We start from the raw sequence: 15,773 nt of genomic DNA, 5'->3' as shown, positions 1-15,773 counted from the left end.
TGTCACAGGCCCTATTTTGACCTTTGTTGTAGCTCAAAAACTGACATCCAAAGAAAGTTGGGTATCATTTTGAACCAGAGCATCTGCAGATTAATTTCATACCCATTATGTTATAATGCATGAAAGTTAGGCACGATATAAGATAAATAAATCTAAATATTTCGTTACTGTCACTGCCATTCTGACCACCAGGTGCAACTGCACCCTGTTCCAGCTGCTATGGCTGCACTACTTTACACCACACCGGGTTTCAGAAGCAGAGCATTTACGCTGCCCGATTTTGTTGATTTGGTAATTTCTCTTTTGTTTTGTTTTTGTAATAAGTAAGCTGTTAAATGATTTCAATTTTGTCTGGTTTGGGCAAGGCAAGTATTTTAAGTAGCAAATTTCAGAATCAAACGCATTAAATTAAATTATGTATGGTTGTTATGCTGTAGCTTACAGACAAAATTAATACCATTAAAAGTCCAGTTATAAACGGCATGGATTGAACATTTGTGACTGTGTTTTACTTGTTAAAAAAACATTAATTCTCATAATCACATCGTATATTCTGGCCATGACCAGCCTGGTGGAGATCAGCACTCTACTGAGTGTGCCTTTCTGGTTTTGTTATGCATTAAATGTGCAATTCAGGATGAAACCAGAATCTTCTTATGCACTTCACAATACAAAAATCAAAGGAAGGTCAGGTCAGGTCTTCTGTGTCCCTGAGAACCAAATTGTTACCTCTCCTCAGATGTTCTCCACAGCAGCTCTGTGATCAGCAGCCATTTCATGTCCCAGACCCAGTCCACTGCTCCTGATCCAGACTATTTCTGTTCCTACTCAGAGACACAAGTAAACACTTGAATTCTGCAGCTGCTTGCATTTTTGTTGAAGATGTTTCTGTGAAGAAGACTTGAGCAATGCAAACAGACAGTCTGAGAAGTTTGACTTTTAAAGATGCAACAAACCGCCACGCATGTGTGATTCATCGTAGTTACTCTCCCAAGCAGAGATGCTCTGCTTTGTACTTCACATACTGTCAATGTATTATTCAGTAGTTCACGGTGAGTGGTTGCTCTCTGAATGGCACTGAGAGGTCAGTGACTCATGGTGCACCATTAGCATCTCAACCCAGGGCTGACTGTGTGTGCATACATAGGGAGAGAGAAACCTCTGCAACAGTCAAATGTAAACATTTTTCAGATTTTCCACAGGGAGTTGGATTCCATTTCTTTGATTTCACCTTTATCCACACAGCAGCTGAGGGACCATTATCTTTCTCACGTGTGCAAACAAACACAGGTAAGTTTTTTCTGGTGTACACAAACAAAACTAGAGGTCTGAAACCACAGTAGTCTCAAGACTACAATGCTCTCTGTGTGAAGTGACTTTTTTTTTTTGAGGAAGGCAATAAAGTCATTAAAATCAAAAGAGTTTCTCCCCTTGACTGCATGAATGTGTTCTGTGGTCTGTTACACAGTGACATAAAATATTTTGCATACAAAGCTGAAATTTTAGACTTGAGGGTGGTGTTATGGATAGCTCAAGGGAAACCAAAAAGTGCCTGGGCACATAAAGAGCATCAAACTAGAGGATATTTATCAAATAAATAAAAGAGTACCCAGGAGGGCATTTTCCCCAGACCCCACTACAGAGGCAGGGGTTAAAGCAAGAAAAAATTTGTGCCTGAAATGTGGAGCACGGAAGATTTGTGTGCCTGAAATCTGAAATCTTTTCCGGAGCGGGGGGCTTGGTGTTGCGGTCACAAAATGAAGAAATAGAAATGTATGTGTTGCAAAGGAACATGTTTATTATCAAAATGAACAAAAAGATTATAGCTTTAGTAGTTACTTTTCAGATTAAACTTTTATAGCTTAATGAGTTTATAAATAAAGATTAAACTTTCAGTGGTTACCAGACTTTTTTTACTTATAGCTCTTATATCTCTTTTTTGCCCTGGTGCTATTTACTTTTAGAAGCTAAATCATTTAGGCTGTTTGCAAAATTGTATCGCGCTTGATGTGAATTAAACAGGCAGATACATCGAAATTTCGCCTCTGGGCTAACATGTCATCATTGAAATGGATCATATAATGTTGTGGTGGTGACTTTAAAACTTCAGCATAGAGGACTTTTATTGCAACTTTCGTTTCTGTCTGGTTTCTGTTACCTTACCTTCAAATTTACCGCTGGCTTACCGGAGCCGGTGCTGTAGCATTGTTCCAACCTCTCATTGTTTCGACCTCTCATTAGTCCGACGTCCCATTGTTCCAATATGTGATAATACTAGGCTATACTGTATTTGTGTACCATAGAGGATCAGCAACGCAACAAAAGTAGGCTACTGGTCGAGATACAAGTGTCATAGAGAGGAGAGAATGAAACACCATAACCTCCTGTTATTAACTCTGGGGTCGGGGTTGTGTGGGGAGCTCTCCGCAGTGCTTAACGGCTCCCGGCAGGCGTATTTCTGCCTTGATGGTGCGCCGCAACCGGCTCTGGGTCAGCTGGTAAGGGCTTGAGGCGAAGCAGGCTCACGGCTTATGTGTTTGCCACTTTCTTTTTCATTTTAACCCACACCATGATCTTTTCCTGACCCTAACCAAGTGGTTTTTGTGCCTAAACCTAACCAGACCTTAATCACAGGGCATCATGATGATTTCGGAACAATGGGCTGTCGGACCAATGGGCAGACCCCCTGGAGCCTCTCCTGCTCCTCTGTGCTCTGTGTCTCAATGTGACATGATGTGAAAGCATGCACAGGTGTCAGTGTTGATTGGCTATCACTTGTGCCGTGTAACCAATCAGAGGGGGTTGTAGGCGGGACATTGTAACAAAGCCCAGTGCTGTGGGAACTGCAGGTAGGGAGGGAGACTAATCTACTGACTCGACCTTGGTTTTTCTGTGGATGTTTGCATGTTTAAATAGGGATTTCAATTATTTGTTACCCTTTATAATATGGTTTTAGTACGTTTTTATTTGTTCATTGCACTGTAGTAACTGACAAGCTGATCTTAACAATATAGGAAACCAGTTGCCTTTAAAAAGTACATATAACTGTTAACCTTAAATTGGGTTTACACTAAGTCAAATTGTTAAGTTTACATCAAATTTAGTTGGGTTAGCCTAACCTGACCCTTATTTAATTTTGTGAAGTTGTTTGAACTTTAAAGGGTGAGTGAAATGAGCTTGTTGACTTGTTAAATAACTTAAGTAACTAAGTTAGTCTTATTTAATTAAGCAGTGGTGTTTACCTAGAATTTAGGAAACTGATATTTGTAGATAAATTAAGTGCACACAACAAAAAAAATTATAAGTTTGCAAACTTAACAAACAAAGTGCCATTCTTAGGATCCTAAGACAAAGTGTTTGTGGAAAACAATGAAATTATAAAATCAAAACAAATCCATATCTAAGAAAAAATTCAGATTAAATAAACTCTGACTCTACTTAAGATTGTGACGGGCTCCATGGAACAGTTTTATCACAAATAGCAATAATGGCATTATGAAGGCTGACCGTCTGAGGCTTCAGCCCTGAATGTTTTACTATTGGCCCCAGATCTAAATAAGCTGTACATATATATACATAAGAATAGGCCTAATATCATAAGAAAAGCCCCAGATCTAATAATTCATTGTTCTCTTAAAGCCCTGAAAAAAATGATATAGCATTGATCAAAAACAATTTTGAGTCCTCTGTGTCAGTCAAACAGCAAATTTTGTGTGAACACATGCAAGAGAGAGAGAGAGAGTGCACCTGCCAATCACTTTAATGTGGCAGCTGATAAAGTTGGAGGTCATTTTGAATGTTGTATGTACTGCTGGGTAGTTTCGTCTATAATTATATATCATCATTTATTACATATATAATGTATATTGATTATATTTTGTTTAATCTACGTCTTCAAAATAACTAAAATAGACAAATAAATGTGGTGGAGGTAAAAGTGCAGTGTTTCCCTCTGAGATGTAGAGGAATATAAGTATTAAGTAGCACAGAATAGAAATATTCAAGTACAAGTGCTGTGTTCTGTTTTTATTCAGTACTAATCACTAACAACCTCCAGACAATAACACCCACCCTGCAGAGGAGCTTAATCACTTCTTTGCACGATTTGAAACAGCAGAGTGATAACGGAGCCAACGCCACCACTGGATGCTGCTGACCCCCCTCTGACCCTACAGACACAACAGGTGAGGAGGATCTTCAGCTCTGTGAATGATAAGAAGGCTGGGGGCCTGATGGAATTCCAAGGAGACTGATCAGAGACTGTGCCCACCAGCTGTCAGAGGTATTTACAGACATTTTAATCTGTCACTGTCCCAGGCCACTGTACCCACTTGCCTCGAGTCAGCCGCAATCATACTGGTGCCCAAACAGAATAACATTGCCTGTCTAAATGATTACAGACCAGTAGCACTTAGCCCCATTATCACAAAATGTTTTGAGAAATTGATCCTAAAACACATCAAATCCAGCCTCCCTGCCAACCTTGACCAAAACCAATATGCCTACAGAGCACACACCGAAGATCCACAGAAGTCCATGAAGTCAGACTAACTTGTTTTACTTAAATTGCTACGACTAAGAAAGGTCAAGTAGAGCAAAAACAGGCATTTTTAAGTTCCAACAGCTGAGACCATTAAACACCTCAAATTTAATTTATGTTCTTGTGCAACAAAAGCACCTAGTTAGGTTAAGAAAAAACATAATGTTTTGGCTTGACATTTATATGGGAAGTGAACACAGGGCTCTTGAGTGAAAGTCCAAGGTGAGCTTGATGCACTTCACTGTCTCATTCATCAAAGCATGCTGTGCGCAAAACTAAGTGGCGATCTTAAAGAGGTTATGGACAATACAATGAAAATAATTAACATCATCGGGGGAATTCAAGCACACAGCACCATTTGTTCTGAAAATTTGTGCAGGAATCTGAAGCCTCTCATGATGACCTCGTACTCCACAATGACCTGCGCTGGCTCAGTAAGGGCAAAGTCCTGGAGCGCTTTGTTAATCTCAGGGATCAAGTTGTGGATTTTTTAAAGCAAAATCAGTCAAAAGTGGCAGCTGACCACCTGCGCATCATGTGCAATGTTGCATTTTTAATGGACATATTTTCCCATTTGAACGCTCTCAATCTACAGCAACAGGGCAAAGAAAAAAACATGGTTGATATGGTGGAAAAACTCGATGCCTTTGGAAACAAACTTGATCTCTTCCACACAGATTTGTTGTCAAGGAGACTGCTACACTTCAGCACACTTAAGACAGAGGGTGACAGCAAGGTCACAGAGAACATGAAGAAATTTATCACACAGCTTAGGGAAAATTTCTCTGCTAGATCTGATGACTTCATCGTATGCCATTTCCAGGGATGTGATTGGATTTGTGGGTGACCCGTTCACTATCAGCCCAGGAGGAGAACTCTCCACTTACGTGAGGAAGGTGATGCCACTGGACAAGGCGGCTATTCAAGTTGAACTGATTGACATCCAGGCCACTGGTGACATGAAGGCTACTCTCTGTGGTGCTGAAAGCTTGAGCGCTTTTTGGGTGGCTTGTCCCCAAGAGTATGACGCACTGAAGACATTGGCCATGTGCTCACCATGTTCGGATACACCCGTGAAGCTGCGTTCTCAAAAATGAACTCTATAAAAACGCATGAGCGCAACCGACTGTCAAACCAGTCTTATGATGCTTACGCATCATAAGATTTGTGTTTATTTGTTGGATCACAGGCTACTTTAATTTGATGGATGTGTGGCAGGTTGAGTGCTGCTCCACCTCCACTCTCAATCAGTGTCACCTGGGCCTGATTGCGCAGCGGTGCCACCTGTTTAATTGGCCCTGCTTTCGCTTGTGCGCTCACATTTGCCTGGCATTCATCGGGAGAGGGCTCTGTCTGGCGTGCTCCGGTTGTTTGCACAAAACGGCAACTTGTAAGGTAGGCATAGGTGCTGCTATATAGGAGTAATTTTACAGTGCATCATGGTGTGACAGCTGCCGGTTATTACTTTACAGCGGCATCGGCCGTGCTGTGTGTGTGCGCAACTTTGTGGAGATTGAGGAGTGTGGCGTCTGCTCTCTGCCCTCACCGCAAGATGGTGACTGTGTTGGGCTGTGGGTTAAGCTCTCATCGCTCGGGTAAGCCTGCTTTTCTTTAATACCTTCTGCTAGTTTTATCAATCTTTACTAAAGTGGTCCTGCTCTCTGTCCTGCTGTAGTTGTTGAGGCCACAGCTGGTGCCTCCTCTTTCTCCTGCGCCTTGTGTGGGGCAGTATTGCGCCACCCAGTGACGTGGGCTGCCAGCGGGGCATCCGGAAGGGCGGCTATCCACGGCCTCCAGCCCCGGTGTGGTCGCTCCGTCTTCTGCTGCTGCCAGTGACAGTATTTTACGCACACTGTTTAAAGTGCGCCCGGTAACCCTGCCATGTGCATATGCAGCTTCGGGTTCTCCATCCCAACACAACTCCTTTTTTTGATTAATTCCTTTCTTTTTGCTTATATGGTTTATTTGTTTTGTTTATTTTCTTTTTATTTAGTTCAATATTCAGCTGTGGGTTTGCTCTTAAGTTACTGTACAACTAGTTACTACTCCTGGTTTCCGCCCGCAGCTGAGTTTTGGGGTTAAGGTTGTTTTGTTTCATTATAATCTTACTTTGTGTTTCCTTTGTTTGTATTTGTAGTTGGTGTCAGTCATTTAATTAGTTATTGGGGTGGGGGTGGGTGTGTGTGTGTGTGTGTGTGTGTGTCCTGTTTTAACTGTACAACCTACTGTATCTGCCTGAGTGTCCCCCCACAAGCTGTATTATAATTTTGTTTCTTTCCTTTTCCAGGACAGGAGCTGGCGAAGTGTACGGCAGACTTCCCTCTGTGGTGGTTCCCCTCTCACTCCCCTTAATTTGGCATGGCACCTGGCGGTTTGATTTGAGTTGTGTCCCTCCCTTTGGTTTTGATTTAGTCTGTCCGCTAAATTAAGCCTTAGCCCTGTTCCTAGTTTGTTTGTTTGTTTGTTTCATACTGCAAATTACATTAGTTTATTATTTCGGCACTCAGGCTGTGTATTTTTGGCATCTTTGTGTCTTTTAAACATAGTAAACCTCTTTTAATCAATAAATCAATTATATATAATATACATATATGTCGCACGTGCAATGGAAAAGTTTGTGCGATGAATTTATTTGCCTAGTAGCATGCGTGTGACAGACTGCTTGCGAGCTGCTTGTGTGTGGTCTGTTTGTTTCTCGTAAAATCTGACATGACATGAGCGATGTCTCATTGTTATCCTACAAAAGTCTACATGGTAGTTGTAGTCTATTGTGATAACGACCATTCGTAGTATCCTATCCAACTACAATTCCTGTGCGCTTACCTCTAGCCTCTCCCATCATCACTTCACTTCAGCAAGAAGGCGGTGAAAATGAAGCATTTTCAGCCCCTTGACAAAAACCCCAAACAAAAAGAGAAAAATAACGAAAAGTTTGTAGACATGGTAATGGACATTTTATACTTGTGGCCGATATGCAATAAGTCGGTTAATTGCAAGGTAAATTTAAAGGGAGATGTTACTTTTCTGGCTGTGATTAATTGCCATATTCATGTGTGTTTTTCCTCGTCTCTCTCCACCAAAGAGACTAGACAACAAGAGCGTCCACTGTCGTGCATCGTCTGGCAGCCAGGTGAGCTGGTTCATTAGCGTAATGAACGGAGGGAAAACTCTTGTCATCGAGTGTCTGTCTCTGAGAGTCTCAGAGTTGAGCGTAAGAGAAAGACAGGGAACTTGTTCCTAAACCAAATGCCATGGCCCCTGTGTGGGAGTATTTTGGATTTAAACCAGATGAGGGGAGTCCAGTAATTTGGACGAGCCGGTGTGCCAGGTTTGTTCTAAAACCATCTCAACAAAAACAGCGAATACGACCAACTTAACTGCACACCTGAGAGAGACTGAGTCTATTTTTTTGTATTTATTTATTTCAATATTTTTACGTGTTATTTAGATATTTAAATTTATTTTTTGCATTCCTACTTATCTTGTTAAATAAATGTTTAATTCTCTTTAAAAGGGTGTACTTGCATCATTATGCCTTTATTATTATATAAGTTTAAAAAATGGTCTAAAAACAGCAAAATTACAATAATAAAAATGGTCTTAAAAGCACAATATTATGCAATATTATCGCTCATTGTAATAATTTCTGACGCAATTAATCACCCAGCAAAATTTGTTAGCATGACAGGTGCTACAAACATTCTGGCCTGTGCTACAAAATTATCACCCTCTGTAGCTCCAGTGGTATGGGCTAAAAAAGTTAACGTACAGCCCTGCAATATATAATATATACAAGACTATTTTGGTACAAACGTTTAACCAGCAGTGTGGTGGATAGCCTGTGAGATTTACTTGCCAAGCGCAAAATCCACATTTGGCACTTGGCAGGTTTTAATTTTGGACCCTGGTTCTAAGATTGCAATGACATGAGTATCTGTGCTGCAGCACTAGTTACATAACTGATATTCAGCTTTTGTAGATTCATTTTATATTGGCAGGGAGCATTCTAATGCCCCACTGTTCTAGTGCCACCAATAGCCCAGAATTTTCACTTGCACATGCAAAAAAGAAAAGTAATTGTAATAAGGCTTCCTTAAAGCCTTTCCACATTCAACACTATGAGCATCATTTCACCCTTAGGCCAAAATGTCCTATAAATGTCTTACAAGCAATATATCTCACAATCAAAATGCAAATTACCATGACATTTACTGAGCACATTCGTGCTGCCAAGGGGATGAACCATTTTGATTTTAATGACCCCATGACCTCTCCTATGGCTCTTTCAAGGACAAATATTTTTAGCCTTACAAACATTAGACCTGGGGAAAAGCAGAATTATCAGTATGATGTTTGCACTTTCCTACACTTTCATACAGAGGAGTGTCGTGATAAAAATGCAGCCTCTGATTGTAGTTGAACCAGAACAGCCTCACAACTTTTGTTACATAAAAATTCAATTCTCCAGCTTTAAAAAGCAGAGCATTCGGTGAGGAGGATGTGGTAGGAGATGTATACATCAGCACACAGAAGTAGCATTCCAGATATACACCTGACACTGGATCTAATGGATGTTCATCATCTCATCTCCGTCACCCAGCAACAAACTGCAGTTTCACAGCCATGGGGAGTGACAACTGAGAAGCTTCTCAGTGACTATACAGATACCCTGTCACTGACTGACTGAATCCCATCAGCCACTTACTGCTACACAAACACACACACACACATTCACATAAACACCCTGTGGGGGTAAACCGAAAGATTGTCTCCTCTACCAACCACCCACATCAGTACTGACCTCTACAGAGTCCCCGAGGGAGAGTTCTGCCACGGTTGTCATTGATCTCCCAACACACACCATGGGTTTGATTGCAGGTTAGGGGAGGGAATTCACAATCAATACAATACAGTTATCTGCAGCACACTGATATCAGAGGTAATAATGTGTTGGGAAGCACCAGAGTCAAGTTTTAATTGTTTCAAGGTCTAGAAAGTAGCTGTAAAATCAAAGTCCAGCATGTGGGTTTACCAGTAAACAGCTAAAAGTGTCTTCCTGTGTTTTGTTCAAATCAAGACACCAGAAAACCAACATCCAATTTCAAATGTCTACAGATTTCAGCTTTTTATGATTGTCGAGCATTAATAAGTGCCACTATCTCTAAGAGACTAAAGCGTTTCCATCAAAAGTAACTGCACAGAGCAATTCTTGTCAATATCCACTTTAGAGGTCACATTTTGCAGTGGAAAAGTTTCTTTTGCTATATTTCGATCTATTTATAACCAGTTCAGTCGCCAGAAGGAAATGTTGGCATTGTACATTCCTGCAAAGTGCAAACCACAAATATGTTCCATTCATACATTTGTTTCATGACCTGTCACCACATATCGCGATTTTGGACTTTGTGTATTTAGGCTGCTCTGGTGCGAAATACATAATAAATAAAAGAAAAACAATGTTATTTTTGAAAAGTCGAGAGCTTCCTGAATCCGGCAATACCAAACATCACATGGTTTGATGATGTAGTGTGCCTGGGAGGTATCATTTAAAGCCACAGTGTGTAGGAATTTCTCCCATCTAACGTTGAACTCATATATTGCATTCAAACGGATAGCGCACTCTAGCGCCTCACCGTTTCAAACACGTATTGCAACAGCGGTAGGACTCTGTACCAAAAAGCTATGATAACATTGATGAAACCATGCAGTGTTGCCAACTTAGTGACTTTGTTGCTATATTTAGCGACTTTTCAGACCCCTCTAGCGACTCTTTTTCAAAAAAGCGACAAATCTAGCGACTTTTTCTGATGTTATTGGAGACTTTTGGAGACTCTGACGTGAAAGCACGTATCGTTCTTATTCTTCTCAACGAGCAGCGGATGCTGCCGTGGGCTCCTCTCTCGCCCCAAAGCACTCACAGACGGCCCAGTCCTCCCTCCCAGCTGCAGTCAGAGCAGGAGATGTTAACCCCTCCACGTCCAGACTGCAAGAGAATCGCGCATGCGCGGAATCGCCATTGGCTGATCCCGACCTGGTTTACAGTCAGGGCGGGATGTAAATGATGGCGCACGTACATGTATGATGAGACACCGGTCGCAATGTATATGTAAATGAGAATTTCGGAGCTTACGGACATACTTAGATACGCTGATGGAGGTAAATACACATGTGTTAGCACACACTTTTGACTGCAAAATTTGTTTGTCTCAAAGAACAACTGAAATTGTTACATATAGTACCTTTAACAGAGGAGGGAGGGAGCGAGGACGTCGGCGTCCTAGCGGAGTCAGAGAGGTTAACTCTGTAATAATGCACAAATGTAATATATCTGTGGTATCCAGAAACACACAATGCTAACATTTATTGTTGTTGTAACATCTCCTAGCAACACATTTTTTCATTTTTCAGGCAACGTGTGCAAGTATGTCATTCCACATAAGATTGTCTGATGGCTTGGTGGACAAAGGCCTGTACCATGCACACTTAGATCCTGGCAAAAAGTGAAGCCTGGCTCTAATGTATCATGAGAAAATGCAAAAAAAAAAAAAAAAAAAAGCAAAAAACATTTATTGTGTTTTGTTCAGTCATTTACATCAATAGGTGCAATCTTATGTCACAGTACCATAAAATACTGTCTCAAAATGACTACAGACCTCCTTTCTCCACAGTTTTGTGGCTATAGTCTACTGTATAATTATATTACACTAACTCTGTCTTTGCTAATGACAAACAAAAGCCATTATAATTCAGTACGCAAAAGAAGTCTGTGTCAGTTAGACATAAACAAAAGTCATGGTCCGGCATTTAAATAATGACTGTTATTTTTCTTTTGAAGAGTCTCACATTCAATATTATAAGTTTCACAAAGACAGTATTTATTGGGGGGTTGCAGGAAGGAATTCACTTTAATGTACAAATTCACAATTCAACAACAATGTCTTAAAGCAGCTGCTGTAATGGAGCTGATCTGTCTAAGAATATGGAAAGCAAACCTCAGAATTGCACTTTATTTTGCAGACAGGTGAAATACATGCTGTGAAAAATATAATGAGTTACAGAAGCTAGTGGAAGAGCAGCTATCCCTGACGTGACATCATGAGTCAGCCCAGTCACCAGAAGGAAATGTTGGCATTGTACGTTTCTGCAAACCACAAATGTGTTACATTTGCACATTGGATATGTATCATATCGATGTTTCTAAAGTTATGTAGTATATCAGCTGACTTCGTCGTCAGGAGGTGGAAGATGCCTCCCAAGCTGCAGACCACTGTTTGAGACCTTTTGAGGCATGAAAAGATTTATTTATTTATTTATTTTAAAGAGACATCACTGGTTTCTCTGTGGGGATTTTGTCCCCGTAAGCAGGTACTCTAAGCCATACCATGATCTTTTCCTAACCATAACTAAGTGGCTTTTGTGCCTAAACCTAATCCCACGTTACCCACAGCATTGTTGAAACATCAAGTCTCAATCTATCCCCTATGTCAGGCATGTCACACGTCCAGCCTCGGGGCCATCATGGCCTGCGGACCAATTTTAAATGGCCCCCAGCTTGTTGTTCAAAATGTACCAATGTGGCCCACCACACATCTTACCTTACTATATAATGACGAAAACTCTGTCTGTGGGTGTGTCCGTCTATGTCTGTTCCACGTTTTTCTCCTCACTGACTTAATCAATCCATGTGAACTTTGGCACAGTGGCAGAGGGTCATGGGAGGATGCGAATGAAGCAATATTACATCAGTTGGCCAAAGGGGGGCGCTATAGCAACCGATTGAAATTGCTTTGAATGGGCATATCTCATGCCCCGTATATCAGAGATGGGACCAAGTCACACATGTGCAAGTCTCAAGTAAGTCTCAAGTCTTAACCTTCAAGTCTCAAGTAAGTCCCAAGTCATTTTTTCTTGGGCAAGTCAAGTCAAGTCAAGTCACAGGTTATGTCAAGTCAAGTCAAGTCAAGTCCTGTAATAGGTCAAGTCACCTTATTATTGTAATTTTACCTGCAGAATCTGATCTTAATAAAGTGAAAAGACAAGATATAAGTAACTGTCAGTAAACATTGACTTCATCGCTGCAATGTTTACTTTGCAGGGACGACCCCCATGTGTGCGCGCACGCACACACACACACACACACACACACACACACACACTAACCAAGGCAGCGGCCAAAATCACCCATTTAGCTCATTTAACCCTGTGTTGCTTGTTCATAAAACGTACAGCCGGTCTTGTGATGAACCAGTCAGAATGTTCGCTCACGTTTTCTGAGGTTAGGGTTAGCAAATAAATTAAAAAACAAGTTCCACCAAACCCCCCCTCAGCCTGCGCTCCTACCGGGTAATCGACATTATTTTTTAAATTAATTTATTAATTTTATATTCAAACTGAAAACATGATGTGAATAACACTCAAGTCATTCAAGTCATCATGTCTCAAGTCAAGTCAAGTCCCGAGTCTTTAACTTCCAAGTCTGAGTCAAGTCTCAAGTCTTTTATTTTTTGTCAAGTCAAGTCACAAGTCATCAAAACAGCGACTCGAGTCGACTCGAGTCCAAGTCACAATGACTCGAGTCCCCATCTCTGCCGTATATTGTAGAGACATGAAACTTTGCACAGAGATGCCTCTCCTCATGAGGAACAAGAACCCATAACTTCCGGTTATATAGATTTTCCGCCATTTTGAATTTTTTTTTGAAAAACACTTAAAATCGATCTCTTCCTAGGAAGTTTGACCGATCTGCATGAAACTCGGTGAACATAATCTAGGAACCAGTATCTAAAGTTCCCTCTTGGCAAAAGTTGGAAAACTTACTAATACTGAGCTTCTATAAGGCAATGAATATTGTGGAGGGCATGGCTCATCACATAAAGGTGTATAACATCTCAAGGGTTTCACCGATCACCACACAACTTTGTAGGCATATGACCACATGTAATATGAGGGGACCCCTCCATTATTGACCCCATCAAACAAAATGGGGGCGCTAGAGAGCTAATTTCTTATCTAGGCCTAACCACCATATCGATTTTTACTAAACTTGGTAGATATGTAGAAGAGGACGCCTCAAGGTGACTGGAGAAATTTAACTCTAATTGGCAACTGGGTGGCGCTATAACAACAGAAACATGCTTAAAAATGGCTAAAATGCAACCAATCGCTGTGGCTCCCCCTGTGGCCGAGTTTTTTTTTGTTTTTTTTTCTAATTTTTGGTATGACTAAGTCATGGTATGGTATGCTGTACTCACGGAAACTGTCAGTGTGTCATTCAGTCAGTCAGTCATTCTGTCTGTCCCACGTTTTTCTACTCACTGACTTCGGCGTCTGACTTCCGGCAGACGGTGATACAGCCTCTGGGGGCAGACCCCCGATTTTTTGGCATTCCGGTTTGATTTGGGCGGTGGAGGCGAATTTCCGTTTCCGACTTCCGTTTATATATAAGTAAATATGCTGAACCATTGCGATGGATTCAGAGTTTGCAGTGACGCCAGTTATGTTCCGCCTCGTTAGTTCACCGCACGGACCGTTTAACCTGGCAACAACTGCAGCCAGCTCAAATGTGATTGGTCAATATCATGCAGACTACAAACAGCCTACAACTGGAAACCAGGGCTCTTCCACTCTTCTTCAAGAGGCAAGATCTCCGGGGTTTGCCTACAGACTCTACATTCACTGAATTTAGAGTCTGTATATAAAGACTAATCTATGTGTAACTGCACATAGGCATTGAGGATTGGCATAGGTAGAAGGTGACAAAGCTACCAATGGGTATGGACTAGTATTGTTTAATCATGGAAGATCCTATGCATTTTTTTCCCTTCACCCCACAATGGCAGGGCTGTCATACAGTTTACAGTAACCGAGTATAGGAACTATGCAGGCTAAACTAGTGTTAAATTAGTTTTGTTTGTTTTTTTATTATAACAGACAGTAAATAAGAAAATGAGCCTTTACCTCACAGTAGACATGTCAACAGAAAGGGTCACTCAGGAGCAGTGGAAAGTTGAATAGTTGGAGTAAATGAAACAGTTGCTTTGTCTCATTTATCTGTCATTCTTTTTTCTTTTTTTGATAACCCGAATGATGCAAGAAGCAGCTGGCCTCCAGTTATTTTTACATTTTCTAATCTGGCCCCCATTCAAAAAAGTTTGGACACCCCTGCGCTCCAGAGTAAAGTGCAAATGTACAGATTGCAAAAACATACGATGCCAACATTTTTATTAAGCCATTTCTTGTAGAATCATATCATTTTGGTAGGAAATGGTCCATGGCCTGGTGCCATTCTGCAGCTTAGGGGTTGAGAACCACTGCACTAGTGCCACCATTTACACCTACACCAACTGACCAGAGGAAATCAATTCAAGTGTCCTCAACCAAAATTTATAATCAGCTAAATTCATAGTAGATATATTCAACATCTATAAATTCACAGCTTTAAACCTATGTACCTGTGTACACAACACACACACACACACACACACACACACACACAAACACACACATCCTCAGCATCTCCATTAAGACTAATGATGGTCCAAGCAGCTATCATGTGTAACCTCTATAGCTGGTTGCCTGCAATTAAGATTTATGGGATGCTGCAGGAGTTAATAGACATTAAATATGTAATGTGTGTGACTTTAATGTATTACCCCTCAGTTTAGGCCATATTACCCAGTATCAGAATCTGGTATCTGTCATATTTCTCGACTTAGGTAAATATAAGCAATTAATAAAGACGATGTGTCTCATGGTGATTAATTTATATCAGCACAGAGAATTATATTTTATAAGGGAAAAACAATCTTCCAGAACTGAGATAATTTTACTCATACAGGAGCATAAGAGGAGAAGAAAAAACAATACAATATAAGAAAGTACACAGTCATGGAACATCATTCAACTAACTTTTCCTTTTTCATTCATTGTTTTGTAGAATAAATGACCAACTTTTTAATGTTAAATTGGTCTCACCAAACAAATGAACCTCTTCTTTGTATCAATAAAATTAAATGTAGCATTAAATTCACAACATATGACATTTTCTGCAGAGCCTTAATAGAGCTCAAAACAAGGATGAGACCCCTTTACACAGTTTAGTTTTGGCTGTGCCAGATGAAACTGTTAGAGAAACAAGGTGAAACACAAGGATGCCCATCCAAAATAGTGGTACGTGCCAACAACAAAATAAATTTGTCATTGCCTTTCACAAGATCCATTTTTGATCCAATAA

General features: G+C 40.7%; 1 pseudogene; it reads left to right on the top strand.

The window, feature by feature from the left end:
- The first annotated feature begins 4,868 nt into the window (after window positions 1-4,868).
- Window positions 4,869-5,702, top strand: LOC144464431 (protein FAM200B-like; annotated as a pseudogene).
- Window positions 5,703-15,773: the final 10,071 nt, after the last annotated feature.

Source organism: Epinephelus lanceolatus, chromosome 10 (genome assembly GCF_041903045.1).
Source record: "Epinephelus lanceolatus isolate andai-2023 chromosome 10, ASM4190304v1, whole genome shotgun sequence".
Taxonomy (NCBI): Eukaryota; Metazoa; Chordata; class Actinopteri; order Perciformes; family Serranidae; genus Epinephelus; species Epinephelus lanceolatus.
The sequence above is the reverse complement of the archived record's forward strand: the minus strand, read 5'-3'. Positions and strand labels throughout refer to the sequence as shown.